Source organism: Bos javanicus, chromosome 14 (assembly GCF_032452875.1).
Source record: "Bos javanicus breed banteng chromosome 14, ARS-OSU_banteng_1.0, whole genome shotgun sequence".
Lineage (NCBI taxonomy): Eukaryota > Metazoa > Chordata > Mammalia > Artiodactyla > Bovidae > Bos > Bos javanicus.
Window position 1 is genome coordinate 14,723,095 of NC_083881.1, and position 16,629 is coordinate 14,739,723.

Genomic DNA, 16,629 nt, shown 5'->3' on the forward strand with positions numbered 1-16,629 from the left:
TTGGTATTAAATTCAGTTTGTTCTGATACCTGCTTTTAGTGACTGTCATTGCTGGAAAGGAAGCCTCACAGAAATATGTAGATCTAAGTGCAAGCAATGCAGCATTATAGCCTTAGTCATAATACTTAGTTTTCATCTCATCTACCAATTTTGGCAAAGGTATTTGGTGAAATTTGGCAACTAAATTTCCAACTTCCCTGATGACGATCCATTATTCCCACAATCTATTGGAATTAAAAAAAAAAAAAAAAAAAAGCTTCCCTGATAGCTCAGTTGGTAAAGAATCTGCCTGCAGTGCAGGAGAACCTGGTTCAATTCCTGGGTCGGGAAGATCCACTGGAAAAGGGATAGGCTACCCACTCCAGCATTCTTGGGCTTCCCTGTGGTTCAGTTGGTAAAGAATCGCCCTCAATGCTCAATTCCAGAGAAATAAATGACCCAATCAAAAAATGGGCCAAAGAACTAAACAGACATTTCTCCAAGGAAGACATACAGATGGCTAACAAACACATGAAAAGATGCTCAACATCACTCATTATCAGAGAAATGCAATTCAAAGCCACAATGAGGTACCATTTCATGCTGGTCAGAATGGCTGCTATCAAAAAGTCTACAAGCAATAAATGCTGGCGAGGGTGTGGAGAAAAGGGAACTCTCTTACACTGTTGGTGGGAATGCAAACTAGTACAGCCACTATGGAGAACAGTGTGGAGATTCCTTAAAAAACTGGAAATAGAACTGCCATACAACCCAGCAATCCCACTGCTGGGCAAACACACCGAGGAAACCAGAATTTAAAGGACACATGTACCCCAATGTTCATCGCAGCACTGTTTATAATAGCCAGGACATGGAAGCAACCTAGATGTCCATGAGCAGACGAATGGATAAGAAAGCTATGGTACATATACACAATGGAATATTACTCAACTATTAAAAAGAATGCATTTGAATCAGTTCTAATGAGGTGGATGAAACTGGAGCCTATTATACAGAGTGAAGTAAATCAGAAAGAAAAACACCAATACAGTTTATTAACCCATATATATGGAATTTAGAAAGATGGTAACAATGACCCTATATGCAAGACAGCAAAAGAGACACAGATATAAAGAACAGACTTTCGGATTCTGTGGGAGAAGGAGAGGGTGGGATGATTTGAGAGAATAGCATTGAAACATGTATGTTATCATATGTGAAATAGATCACCAGTCCAGGTTCGATGCGTGAGACAGGGCACCCAGGACTGGTGTACCGGGATGACCCTGAGGGATGGGATGGGTAACACATGTACACCCATGGCTGATTCATGTCAATGTGTGGCAAAAACCACTACAATATTTTAAAGTAATTAACAATGGCACCCCACTCCAGTACTCTTGCCTGAAAAATCCCATGGACGGAGGAGCCTGGTAGGCTGCAGTCCATGGGGTCGCTAAGAGTTGGACACGACTGAGCAACTTCACTTTCACTTTTCACTTTCATGCATTGGAGAAGGAAATGGCAACCCACTCTAGTGTTCTTGCCTGGAGAATCCCAGGGACGGGGAGCCTGGTGGGCTGCCGTCTATGGGGTCACACAGAGTCGGACACAACTGAAGCGACTTAGCAGCAGCAGCAGCAGCAGCCTCCAATTAAAATTAAAAAATTAATTAAAAAAAAAAAAAGAATCGCCTGCAGTGTGGAAGACCTGGGTTGAATCTCTGGATTGGGAAGATCCTCTGGAGAAGGGAAAGACTACCCACTCCAGTATTCTGACCTGGAGAATTCCATACAGTCCATGGAGTCACAAAGAGTTAGACATGACTGAGCGACTTTCACTTGCACACAAAAAAATACTAGTTCAAGGGATTTCCCTGGTGGTCCAGTGGTTAGGACTCCACTTTTTCACTTCTAAGGGCTTGGGCTCAATCCCTGATCAAGAAGTAAAATCCTACAAGCCATGTAGTGCAGTGAGGCTAAAACAAGCAAACAAACAAAAAACTAGCTTAATAGACAATCGTTAATAATAATTCAATTAGAAACTTAAAACAGGCTAGAATATTCTGTTTCAATTTTTTCAAGAATGGAGGCACAGATTATATATGTTATTTTTACAAGGTTAACACTGGAAAAGCCTTTGTGTGAATCACAATAAACTGTGGAAATGTCTGAAAGAGGTGGGAATACCAGAGCACCTGACCTGCCTCTTGAGAAACCTATATGCAGGTCAGGAAGCAACAGTTAGAACTGGACATGGAACAACAGATTGGTTCCAAATAGGAAAAGGAGTACATCAAGGCTGTATATTGTCACCCTGCTTATTTAACTTAGATGCAGAGTACATCATGAGAAATGCTGGGCTGGAAGAAGCACAAGCTGGAATCAAGATTGCTGGGAGAAATATTAATAACCTCAGATATGCAAATGACACCACCCTTATGGCAGAAAGTGAAGAGGAACTAAAAAGCCTCTTGATGAAAGTGAAAGAGGAGAGTGAAAAAGTTGGCTTAAAGCTCAACATTCAGAAAACGAAGATCATGGCATCTGGTCCCATCACTTCATGGGAAATAGATGGGGAAACAGTGGAAACAGTGGCTGACTTTATTTTTTGGGGGGCTCCAAAATCACTGCAGATGGTGACTGCAGCCATGAAATTAAAAGATGCTTACTCCTTGGAAGGAAAGTTATGACCAACCTAGATAGCATATTCAAAAGCAGAGACATTACTTTGCCAACAAAGGTCCGTCTAGTCAAGACTATAGTTTTTCCAGTGGTCGTGTATGGATGTGAGAGTTGGACTGTGAAGAAAGCTGAGCACCGAAGAATTGATGCTTTTGAAATGTGGTGTTGGAGAAGACTCTTGAGAGTCCCTTGGATTGCAAGGAGATCCAACCAGTCCATTCTAAAGAAATCAGTCCTGGGTGTTCATTGGAAGGAATGATGCTAAAGCTGAAACTCCAATACTTTGGCCACCTCATGTGAAAAGTTGACTCATTGGAAAAGACCCTGATGTTGGGAGGGATTGGAGGCAGGAGGAGAAGCGGACGACAGAGGATGAGATGGCTGGATGGCATCACTGACTCGATGGACATGAGTCTGAGAACTCCCAGAGTTAGAAATGGACAGGGAGGCCTGGCGTGCTGCGATTCATGGGGTCGCAAAGAGTTGGACACGACTGAGCCACTGAACTGGAACTGGAACTGAACACTGGAAATGACTCCTATCTTCAGTGTTCAAGCACTGTCTTCATATAAAAAGTATCTTCTTTTTTTTAGTCAAAAATAATATGCATACAGGAAAATCTACATAAGTGTCCAGATCAAGGTAGTTTTACAAAGTGAGCACAGCCAGTTACAGACCGAGATCAAGAAACAGGACATTATCTGCAGCCCTCTTTGTGCGTTTTCCAGTTATTTTCTCCCACCCTCAAGGGTAACCACTCTTAACTTTCAGGTTAGTTCCGTGTGTGTTTTATTTAACCTCTTATTAGTGGAATCCACCAGAAGGCACCTTTCTATGTGTCTGGCACCTTTTGCTCAAAATCTCATTTGTGAGATTCATCCATGGAACTGAAGTTGTCTCGGTCATTCATTTTTATCACATGTAGTATTGTCTTGTGTGAATACACAGCAGGGAGTTTATTCACATTGTTTTTGGTGGGCCCTGGGGTAAATCCCAGTGTTCGACTATTAGGGGAAATGCTGCTGTTTACACTCAGAACCATCTTTTGGTAAACACTTGTTTGCATTTCTGTTGGGTACGTCCCTAGAGTGGAATTGCTGGGTCACTGGGTTTACTTTGCTTCTGTTTTTTGTTCTGTCAAATATTAGATACTGCCAAACAGTTGCTGGAACGGGTTGCATGAATTTGCATTCCCTGCCCTGTGGGAGTTCTGGGTGTTCTATTCCCACCCATTCTTGGTACTGTCTCTTTCATTCCAGCCATTTCGATGCATGTATGATGGTATCTCATTGTGATTTATAAGGATTTTCTTGAACGGCATTTACTGTCTCCTTCATTATTAAATTATATACTTACCCTGCAGGGACAACTTACGTGCATGCTTCGGTTTCTTCAAATGTATCTATTATAGCTTACTCCCAACAGTCACTTGTCAACCTTGAAAAGATCAAATAATTTGGAACCCTTGATTTTATATTCACTCACAGTTTGAAATGACTTTGCCAAAAGAGAGTGAGAGAATCTCTGCTTGAACAAAATATTTTCAGGTGCACTTCCTATCTAATTGCAAAGTATTTCAAAGATTCTGCCATACTTTAAACATCTTGCCTCTGTACAATGATCTGCTGCTGCTGCTGTTTGGTCGCTAAGTCATGTCCGACTCTTTGTGACCCCATGGACTGTCATCTGCCAGGCTCCTCTGTCCATGGGATTCTCCAGGCAAGAATACTGGAGTGGGTTGCCACTCCCTCCTCTAGGGGATCTTCCCGACTCAGGGATAGAATCCACATCTCCAGCTTGGCAGGTGGATTCTTTACCACTGAGCCGCCAGGGAAGCCCAACAATGATTTACACCAGTGAAATCCCACTCTACTCTGTGTTTTGCGACTTTAACCTCCTGGTTTCAATAGCTTACTATGGACAATGTTGCAGTAAACTTCACATTCAGTACTAGCAGCTGGAACTTACCTATTTGTTTTCATTCCAGTCAACATAAATACCAAAAACACTGCTTTTGTTAAGAAACTCATACTATTGAGACTATATTTTTTTTTCTGATACCTCTTTAAGAGCTTATGAAAAAGAGTCCTCCAATGCCTTTCATTACTGAATTGAAGACTCTAGAAACAACATATGTTGGAAACATTCAGTTCAGTTCAGTTCAGTCACTCAGTCGTGTCCGACTCTTTGCGACCCCATGAATCACAGCACACCAGGCCTCCCTGTCCATCACCAACTCCCGGAGTTCACTCAAACTCACGTCCATCTAGTCAGTGATGCCATCCAGCCATCTCATCCTCTGTCGTCCCCTTCTCCTCTTGCCCCCAATCCCTCCCAGCATCAGGGTCTTTTCCAATGAGTCAACTCTTCGCATGAGGTGGCCAAAGTACTGGCATTTCAGCTTTAGCATCATTCCTTCCAAAGAACACCCAGGGCTGATCTCCTTTAGGATGGACTGGTTGGATCTCCTTGCAGTCCAAGGGACTCTCAAGAGTGTTTTCCAACACCACAGTTCAAAAGCATCAATTCTTCGGTGCTCAGCTTTCTTCACAGTCCAACTCTCACATCCATACATGACCACTGGAAAAACTATAGTCTTGACTAGACGGACCTTTGTTGGCAAAGTAATTTTCTCTGCTTTTGAATATGCTATCTAGGTTGGTCATAACTTTCCTTCCAAAGAGTAAGTGTCTTTTAATTTCATAGCTGCAGTCAAACATTAGTACTTTCCAAATTACAATGTGTATAGCAAACCTCACACACTGAATTATTTGTTTTCTTCACCTCTTCAGCCACAGGTCTTATGCATCTTCCAGTAATATTTAATGACCAAGAATCCATTATAATGTGTAACTCTATAGTTTTCAGATATTTCTTCAGCCATTTCACCATAGCAAGATGACCAAGGCTTTGACCAATGGATGATGACCTTTTACCTTCACTATTAAGCAACAAATTTAAAATTATCACATTTAATCAAATTTTGTAAAGTGCTGGGTTTCATGTATCATGGCTTTCACCGGCTGAAAAAAGGTTTTAAATGTTTTGCCAGTAGCAATGTCTTCACACTTTCATGAGGAATGTCAACACACGATATTCACTCAAGGACATCATCATCAATGGTAGTGAATGAGAGACCATATTTCAAATATTATTCTTAATAGCTTTTAAAATAATTTTTAATTATTTATATATGTATTTTTGGCTGTGCTGGGTCTTCATTACTGCACAGACTTCAGTCGTGCAGAGAGTGGAGTGTGGAGACGAGTCTCTAGTTGCAGTGCACAGGCTTCTCACTGTGGTGGTTTCTCTTGTTGTGGAGCTCAGGCTCCAGAGCGTGTGGGCTCAACAGCTGTGGCTCACAGACTTAGCTGCTCTGCAGCACGCGGGATCTTCCTAGACCAGAGATGGAACCCTTGTCTCCTGCACTGGCAGGCAGACTTTTTACGACTGAGCCGCCAAGGAAGCCTGCAATGTTTTTAAGTCTTTTGACAAACTTTGTGCTTGATAGACAGCCCTTATTTTTCTCCTGTAATTAGCTGGGAAGCAGTGAGCACGAGGAGGTGCAGAGGGATCGAGTCAGCCATTCTCACGCTGATCCCAGAGCATCATTATTAACATGGTCGTCTGCTTGCAGTTTCTCCACAGGAATCATTTCAATCACTTGTCTATTTTGTGAGGATTAGTTGAATGGAAATGAGATCTCCTAAGCTGTAAATCCACTTAACGGGGCACAAGACACAGATAGGCAATGCTTCCAGGAGGCACAGAGATTTTCATTTCAGGAAGTGTCCTCTGAATAAGGAGTGTTCCCCTCCACTTCACCATGGGAGTTTTCAAGGTCAGAGCTCTCAGAGCAGCTAGAAAACATCTGGTCAGCCTTCTCATGCAAGGAGTTGGAATCACCCAGTGGAAGAGTTACCTGGTGGCTCTGGTAGGCTTCCCTCCTGGCTCAGCAGTCAAGAATCCACCTGTCAATGCAGGAGATGTGGGTTCGATCCCTGGGTCAGGAAGATCCCCTGGAGAAGGGAATGGCAACCCACTCCAGTATTCTTGACTGGGAAATCCCATGGACAGAGGAGCCTGGCAGGTTATAGTCCATGGGGTCACAAAGAGTTGGACCCAACTTAGCAACTAAACAACAAGAACAAAGGGGAAAAAGTAGAGACCATGGAGACTGATGCAGACTCTGATGGCAGAGAACATAGGTTCAAGCCCCAGTCTCTGCCGTCTCTTCTCTGTGTACACTGGAGGAAATTGTGCTACTGCTCTGAGCCTATTTCCCCAGCTGTTTACCTACACAGGGCAAAGGTTACCGTCTGTAAATTATATCTTCATAAACTCATCTTTAAAAAGAAAGAAGGAAGAAGGGAGGGAGTAGAGGAGGGAGGAAAGCATCAATTCTAAGGCCTCAAATTCAGCAGAGATTGTCAAAGGAGACTAGAAGCTCTTGGGGGATAACATTTCTGTCTTAATTATCTCTGTGTCCTTGTCATGCTTAGCACATAGTAGATGCTTAAAAGTTATTACTGATTGCAGTGGGTTCAGCAGTGGTCCCAAAAAGATAAGTCCATCTCCAAATCCCTGGGAACCCTGAATATGACTGTATTTGGGCAAAGGGTTTTTGCAGATATAAGTAGAGCATCTTGAATTGAGAACACCCTGGAATATATCCAGGTGGAGTCTAAATCCAATGATATGTCCTTGTAAGAGCCAGAAGACACAGAACACAGAGGAGGAGTCCAAGTGAAGATGGAAACCAAGATTGGAGTTACACAGCCACAAGTCAAGGAGGGTCAGAACCACAGAAGTTTAAGAAGAGACAAGGAAGGTTTCTTCCCCAGAGCCTGTGGAGTGACTTTAACTCTGCCGACACTTTGAGCTTGACCTCCTGGTCTAGAATTGTCAGAGAATAAATTTTTATTGCTTTAAGTTATCAAATCTGTGGTCATTTGTTGCCACAGTCCTAGGAAATGAATACACTTGTCCTGTTGGCTTCATGTAATCGTGCAAACTTGGTATTTCCTGATCTAGTGATTTCCAGACTTAAGCTCTGCAGAGCCCTCCATGGCCCCTATGATGACATTTTGTATTTAGAGCAATTTTTAGTGTTCTTTGACTGAGCGATTTCACTTTCACTTTTCACTTTCATGCATTGGAGAAGGAAATGGCAACCCACTCCAGTGTCCTTGCCTGGAGAATCCCAGGGACGGGGAGCCTGGTGGGCTGCCATCTATGGGGTCGCACAGAGTTGGACACGACTGACGCAACTTAGCAGCAGCAGCATGATTTAAATATTCTTCAGCTTAAAAAAAAAACAAAAAAACAAAAACTAAATTAGGGAATTCCCTGGTGGTCCAGTGGTTAGGACCCAGCACTTTTACTGCTGTGGGCCTGGGTTCTATCCCTGGTCCAGGAACTAAGATTCTGTAAGCCCCACACTTGGTCAAAAAAAATAATAATAGTAATTAATTTAAAAAATCTAATCAACCAACCCTAAATCTTAACCAATTCTAAAAGCTAACACTGAAGATCAGAGAAATTAAGTAACTTGTCCAACTTGCCCTGCAAACCAGAGGCAGACTCGTGGTCAGCACCACCATCTTCTTCCTAACTTCTGCAGGGCTCTTCCTGTTCCTCAAGGAGCCACCGGTACATCAATGTCCTTGGGGAACCGAGAGGAAGATATCAGCAACACTCTCGTTGCAGTGAATGGCAAGGCAAAGGTGTTCTTGACTATCAGCACCACCGTCCAAGGTTCAACTGTCGGTTCCACTGTGACAAGTGGAAGCAAAGAAAGAAAACGGAAAAAGAGAAAGGAGAATTCGAACAGCGGGAGTTCCTGGCCGTCCACAGGACATGTAAGGAAAGCATCCATGGTGTCAGCGCCTATGAGGGTTGAACATTCTTCCTCCATAGACTGAGCGGTCAGTTCAGCCTGCGGTCACTTTGGAATCAGACAAAAGTGAATTCCTACTGTAGCTCTGTCACTTGACCTTGAGCCAAGTTAACTTCTCAGAGCCTCATTGTCCTCTGAGGAAGTTACCTGCAGGATGGTTGCAGACTTACATGAGGATTGCAAGAATTAAACGAAACGACACAGCCTAGGGATATAATGCAGATTCTGGAGCCAAACTAATAGACCCTTGACTCTGTGATAGCAGCTGTGGGTTTTGGACAATTAATTACCTCTCTGTGCCTTGGTTTTCTCACCTATAAAATGGGGACATGCTACCTGCCTCCATAGGTCTTTTGAAGGTTCGAATGAGCTAATAGTTATAAAGTACTTACATTGCCTGGCAGAACAGTGCCATATGAGCATTTGCTAAATTAAAACTTAATATGGCTCTTTTTCGTGGCGCCTCGGAGGCTGTCGGCCACTTCAGAATGAAGCTGAACATCTCTTTCCCGGCCACGGGCTGCCAGAAGCTCATTGAAGTGGACAATGAACGAAAACTTCATACCTTCTACGAGAAGCTTATGGCCACAGAAGTTGCTGCTGATGCTCTGGGTGAAGAATGGAAGGGTTATGTGGTCTGAATCAGTGGCGGGAATGATAAGCAGGGTTTCCCCATGAAGCAGGGTGTCTTGACCCATGGCCGAGTTCACCTGCTACTGAGTAAGGGGCATTCCTGTTACGGACCAAGGAGGACTGGAGAGAGAAAGCACAAATCTGTACAGGGTTGCATTGTGGATGCCAATCTGAGTGTTCTCAATTTGGTCATCATGAAAAAAGGGGAGAAGGATATTCCTGGACTCACTGATACTACAGTGCCTCATCGCCTGGGTCCCAAAAGAGCTAGCAGAATCCGCAATTTTCAATCTCTCTAAAGAAGCCGATGTTGGCCAATGTGTTGTGCGAAAGCCCCTAAATAAAGACGGTAAGAAACCTAGGACTAAAGCACCCAAGATTCAGCGGCTCGTGACTCCATGAGTTCTGCAACACAAACGCCGGCATATTGCGCTGAAGAAACAGCGTACTAAGAAAAATAAAGAAGAGGCTGCAGAATATGCTAAACTTTTGGCCAAGAGAATGAAAGAGGCCAAAGAAAAACGGCAGGAACAGATTGCCAAGAGATGGAGGCTGTCCTCTCTGAGAGCTTCTACTTCTGAGTCCAGTCAAAAATGAGATGTTCTAAGAGTAACAAATAAATAAGATCAGACATCAAAAAAAAAAAAAAAACTTAATATGAAAATGTACCTATGGAAGGAGGTGCAGTTTCTCACCTTCTCAAAAAAAGGGACTCCTCAGTGACTTTCAGTTCAGTCAGTTCAGTTGCTCAGTCGTGTCCAACTCTTTGCAACCCCATGAACCACAGCACGCCAGGCCTCCCTGTCCATCACCAACTGCCGGAGTCTACCCAAACCCATGTCCACTGAGTTGGTGATGCCATCCAACCATCTCATCCTCTGTCATCCCCTCCTCAGTGACTTAGAATTTGGTAAAAAAAAAAAAAAAAAAAGACACTATTTCAATTGCATAAAATGCATTAATGCCAGTTTTAGCAAGAGGAAAGCTTGTTTTTCTGACACATGCTCCACTCTGCGAGTCTGGAAGCTTCCTCTCTGCCTGAGTCAGCGTGGACAGAAAGAGAGTTTGATGAGAGTCATAAAAGTCTGAGGGTTCAGTGATTGACTGGCAATGAGAATGTTTTCTTTCCAATGATGAATTATCACCCACCCATCTTTCCAACACCATGGGCATGAGTGAAGAGTGTACACACATTTGGCCCCTTGCACAGCACAAATGGTAAGTAATTCTCCCCCACTGATGCAGTTTGCGTGACTCCAGGCCTGGGATCAGGCATTCCTGGACTGACCACAGGGCTTGCTGACTCGGATCTAATTTCTGTAACACTGGTCTGCAAGCATCTAGCTCATGTCAGCTCATCACTGAACACTCTCAACCTTCCTAATGAAAATAATAATATCAATAAATACCGGGCACATAGCCAGCCCTCTGCTGCTAGGCACTGGGAACACAGGGATGGTCTCATAGGGAAATAAGATTAACAAACAGAACATTGCAAGTCCCATTAGGTGGGCTCACGAAAGAGACATTTCAGCTAACCAGGGAGTGTAAAACAATTACAGAGCCCTTGCTCTGTGCTAAGCATGACTCCAAGTATTTCCATGTATTAACTCATTCCACCCTTACAGCCACCCAATAGGGGAGGTAGTTTGGCTTCAATTTACAGCCAGGGAAAATGAAGAACAGAGAGGTTAAATCACTTCCCTAAAGTCACACAGCTAGTAAGGGTAGAATCAATGTGCATCCAGGCAGGGGGGCTCCAGAACCTGTGCTCTTGGCCTCCCAGACAGGGCTGAGCTGTCCCTGATCAGTGGCCCATCGCATTTCACCTTTGGGTTCTCAATTCCCTCCACATTAGAGAAGACAATGGGATCTGCCTAGGATGTCAACCCTGGACTCTTGCCAGGAAAGAACCCATCTTACCCTCAGGGCCCTGCTGCTCAAGGTTATTGCTGTGGATGACAAATGTCTCCTGTCATTCAGAAAATAAAGGATTTTGCAGCCAGCCAGCCAGCAGCCACTGTAGCTGCTCTCAACTGGCATACCCGGAGGGGATTCAGGAGGGAGAAAAGAAGGATACTGGCCGTAGATGGCTAAGGTGCCTATGAAAGGAATTATTTTAATGAGCCCAGACTCTTGCATCTTCCCCATACAAAGAAAAATGCTAAATTCATTAATCTGAGAGGTCTGGTTTCCTTTAATTAATAGTAATTTTTTGATGTTCCGGTCACCTGGTTCTTATTGCCAAACTCTTATGTGCCCTGGCTCCTCCCTTACCTCTTTGGAGCAGTCCCTCAGAGCGATCTGAGAGGCTGTATATCAGACTTCAGCCTCAGAAAAATCCACCGAATAAAACACAATTCTCCACTTTTAGATTGTGCTTTTTAGTCGACGTTGCTATATACAGGGTGACATTTCAAGGAACAATTTGATAGTGTACACGTTTGATAGAATGTGATAGAATGACTCACAGTCTAACAAGATCAGACTGGTTAAGGCCTTGTACCTGACCTCACATCCTATATTCTCCCCAACTCTGGAGATGGGTGTTCATGTCCCCATTTCACAAATAAGGAACACACACACAGAGGATTAGAGAGGCCCTGTGGCCTATTTAATCACACTACTTGTCAGTCCAGTGGTTAAGAATCTGCCCTCCAATGCAGGGGACGCTGCTGGTTTGACCCCTGGTCAGAGACCTGGGTTCCCACGTGCTGCATGGCCACCAAGCCTGAGCACCACAACAGGAGAAGAAGCCCAGTGCCTCAGTGAAGACCCATGCAGCCTAAATGAACAAGTAAATGCATAATAAGATGAATCACACAGCAAACCAGAGAACTCTAAATCTTGTGCCTTTTTCATTGTGCCACGTCGACCATCTAACCTCTAGAGAAAAAGCCTGGAACCAGACAATTCAGAGCTTCTGTTGCTTAAAGGGCCAAAAATCGAGGGTGAGGAATAATAAATAACCATGATAATAGTGGCAGGTAACATTTACTAAGTGCTCAGCGTGCCATGCTGAACAATTACCTCATTTAATCTTCTTAACATCACCGTGACATAAGTTCTTTCTTATCCTTGTTTTACACATTAGGAAAATGAAGCTCAGGTGATAAATGATTTGCCCAGTTTGGATGTGGTGCAGCAGGAATCAGCCCCAGACAAGCCTGAATCCAGAGCCCGTCCCCCCGATTCCTCTTGCCTTTGCAGCCAGCAATGTACCTATCCAGCAGTCCCAGCCATGCGGAGGGACTGGGAGTCCACGGGAACCCCGTAAGTCTCTGAGATTTGGATTCTTGGGTTGCAGATGTAGGACCAATAAAACCTACCTTCCAGGTGGTAGCAAAGAGCTATTGAATCAAGATCCCAGCAGGCCTGGGGGCTGGGCCTTGTCGCTGTATAAACTCCCCAGGAGATTCTGAGAAGCAATCAAAGTTGGGCTCCACCCGCTGGGCCCACGTAGGTCGTAGAGGCCTCTCACACTTTAATGTGATATGGATGCAGCTTCTGGTTCATTGAGCCTGGAGTGGGCCCTGAGATTCTGTATTTCTACCCAGGCCTCCCCTCCCACCTTCCACCCCAAGGCTGGGGGACCACTTTGTCTCCCAAGACTGTAGGTCATGGTGATGAAATGGATTTTATTTTAAGTGCCAGGGAAGTCCCTGCAGACTTTTAAACAGGGGTGTGTTGTGATCTGTTCTTCCACATGGGACAGTCACTCTGGCTGCTGTGTAAAGAATAGAGCCCTGGGTGATGGGAGGGTGGTGGGCTGCCATGGAAGCAGGAGGCCCAGTGTCTGCCATGGTCCAGAACATCAAAAGACTCCTCCACTCTCTTCCAAGCAGGAACAGATGAGGAACCAAGCACGGCGCCCACACCTAGCCCAGGAGGCCGACACTGTGTAGGCGTGGATGTTATTGAGCCCGAGAGGGGCAAAGAGTGGGCGCTCCAATGGCCCTTCCTGCTTCTCACCTTGGCTGCCTCTCTGGAGGAAGATGCTTCTTAGGGTGTGGGGTAAAGAGCTTTCTCTCCTCCGCTTCTAAAGGGCCCAGTCCCAGAATGACACGCCCTCTGGGAAGACCCAACAGGCAGGTTGGAGAGTGGGAGGGAGATTTTCGAGAAGGCTGCCTGGATCCAGCCCAGAGTCTGGCACCCTGACCAGTTCAGTTCAGTTCAGTTTAGTCACTCAGCTATGTCTGACTCTTTGTGACCCCATGGACTGCAGCACACCAGGCCTCCTTGTCCATCACCAACTCCCAGAGCTTGCTCAAACTCATGTCCATTGCACTGGTGATGCCATGCAACCATCTCATCCTCTCTTGTCCCCTTCTCCTCCCACCTTCAATCTTTCCCAGCATCAGGGTCTTTTCCACTGAGTTGGTTTTTCGCATCAGGTGATCAAAATATTAGAGTTTCAGCTTCAGCATCAGTCCTTCCAATGAGTATTCAGGACTGATTTCCTTTAGAATTGACTGGTTGGCCCTTCCAAAAGGTCCAAAAGCCCCTGAGGCCCCTTCTTTGGGGTGCTCAGGTGAAAGTTCAAAGCAAAAGGGTTTTGCTTCCAGAGGAGTGGCCGTGAGGGTTTGACAAAAGACTCAGCTTTCCAGGCTCTGCATTTTCCTCTCGGCTGGGTGAGTCACACTGCTCGAAAATGACAAACACAGGCCAATAAGATAAAAAGAATGACACAGGTGACTCAGCGGACACGGACACCCATCCGGCAGGTCTCAGAGGCCCCACAAAGGGCAGGGGACTCATCGGAAAAGGGGGGTGATTGCACTAAGGGACCCACCGAAGACATGTTTTTTTCTTGTCCTAGTTACAGACAGAATTTCTGCACTGCTTCTTTCCTGAGTCTGGCAGATCCTGGCCTTATTCACAGGGAAGGGAGGCCATAGTCCAGAATCAAGACAGGATGAATGCATGTGTATGACTGTTCCTTTGACTGTGGCAGAAAAAAGGCAGCACCCTCCCCACAGAGGGCTGGTCTAGGCCTTACTCCTGCCCCCAAAATCCACCACCAAAATGAACTTGGATACTGGGATGTTTATGTGTAAAATAAGAGGATTCTGGGATTTATTTTAAAAATTCTGCTCCCTACTCTAAAATCACTGGGAGGCGATAGATGAAATGAGATTGGCAAAATGTTGACAATCGTTCAACTGAGTGAAGGATGCATGGGTCCATGAAACCATGCTCTCTACTTTGGGATACACTGGGTCACATCTAGGCTGAAGCAACTTGAGGTTAATATGCCTCTTCCGACTCTCTCTTCCTCAGCAGCAGCTGTCCCACAGGCTGTATATTCCAGATGGTGTTAATACCATGTACAAAACTAAAAAGAACTCACCATCTGCTTTGCCCTTTAGCAGAGCAAGAGATGAACTGTGATTGTATTAAGCCAATGTGATCTTTGCGGCTTCTTTTGTCTACCCTGGTCTAGCCTGACACAGTGTGCAGCCCTCGAGGCCACACTGACTCTTTGCGACTCCAGGGACTGTAGCCTCCTCTGTCCAGAGGATAGGCTTCCCTGTCCATGAGATTTCCCAGGCAAGAATACTGGAGTGGATTGCCATTCTCTTCTCCAGGGGATCTTCCTAGCCCAGGGATCAAACCCAGGTCTTCCACACTGCAGGCAGATTCCTTACCATCTGAGCCACCAGGGAAACCCCATAAGTTCAGTTCAGTTGCTCAGTCATGTCCAACTCTTTGCGACTGCATGGACTGCAGCACACCAGGCTTCCCTGTCCATCACCAACTCCTGAAGCTTGCTCAAACTCATGTCCGTTGAGTCAGTGATGCCATCCAACCCTCTCATCCTCTGTTGTCCCCTTCTCCTCCTGCCTTCAATCTTTCCCAGCATCAGGGTCTTTTCCAATGAGTTAGTTCTTCGCATCAGGTGGCCAAAGTATTGGAGCTTCAGCTTCAACATCAGTCCTTCCAATGAATATTCAGGACTGATTTCCTTTAAGACTGACCCCATAAAGAATATATCCATTGCTTTTTCCCGAGTCCCTTCCAAGTTATACAAGCTTTCTTAGTTTTATTTCTTTTCATTTTCCTGTACCATCTCAAATCCCTCTGCCATGTCAGAGTACCATCTCTGAGTACCTTCAGTCTTCATGCTGCTCTCTAAGCCAGCACCCAGGATTGATGATGACCCCCACATGGCCTGACTTTCAGTAGAAAGGGGCCACTTACGGGAATACACACTCGGGTCACGTTAGGTGTGTGTGCGAGAGGGAGGTCAGATCTTATTGCTGGTACATATAGAGTTTCCAGTGAATCAAAACCCTAAGTATAGGGACTTCCCTGGTGGCCCAGTGGCTAAGACCACGCTCCCAATGCAGGGGGCCTGGGTTCAATCCCTGGGCAGGAAATTAGGACTCACATGTCACAGTTAAGATCCCACAGGTCGCAATGAAGACCAAAGAGCCCATGTGCCACAACTGAGACCCAGGACAGCCAAACAAATAAAATAAACAAAAATATTTTGTTTAAAAGCCTAAGTATATATGATCATGCCTCTGTGAAACCTGTCTTATTGTACAGTTTTTGTAAAATTGGCTTTTATCAGAGACCAAGAGGCTTTGCTCCATTTGCTCCTAAGCAGCCATGCCAGCCTCTCAACAGCTGTCACCCAGCTGAAGAGAATAGGATGAATTGGGAGGAAGAGTCAGGAAGTATTGCAGAGTCCCCAGTCCTATGTTTCTTACACACAGTAGTCCCAGGTTCTTGGAGGGATTCTGAGAAATGAGTTCAGTGGGAGCTGTGGTTATGGGGACTGTTTTTTCTGAGCTGAAAATCAAGATACATATCAGATCAAAAACGTGATGCCACTCATGTGTGGGTCAGGCTTGGAGATTAATATGTAGGCTGACCGGGGAATTTTAGGAATATCGGATGGTCCTTTGGTTAAGAGGAAAGGCCCCTTGCTCACAAGGTTTGCCCAGGCTACCTGGGGGGTGCAACTACAATAGATCCTGTTTTTCAGAGGCATCAGAGGAGGAGGGGGCTAAACTGCCATCATAGGGGCTGTAAGAGGGCTGAAGGGGCCACTGGATGTGACCCACAGGTAAAGAGCAAAGGAATTGGCCTTTGGGGCTAAGTAGGGCTGCATTCAACTCCTGGTTCTACCCTTATCTATCACATAAGCCTCAGGCACGTCCCTAAATTTCTCTGAACCACAGTCTCTTCACTGAATTCCATTTGAATAGTGGCACCTATTTAAGGATTGGCAAGAAGATTAATAGATGAAGGCTTATAGAAACCTCTTAGGAGGTATTGGTGCTGAAAGAACCATTTCTCATCCCTTCTCCTCCCACCAGGTACAAGGGTGCTTCTCCCACTAGGTACTAGGTACATCTCTCTCTAGGTACTAAGATGCTTCTCGACCTTTTGGCTAAGATCAGGTATAGTATGGGGCTTTCCAGG

General features: G+C 45.1%; 1 pseudogene; it reads left to right on the forward strand.

Annotated features, from left to right (window-relative positions):
- Positions 1–8,748: 8,748 nt before the first annotated feature.
- Positions 8,749–9,857, forward strand: LOC133260366 (small ribosomal subunit protein eS6-like; annotated as a pseudogene).
- Positions 9,858–16,629: the final 6,772 nt, after the last annotated feature.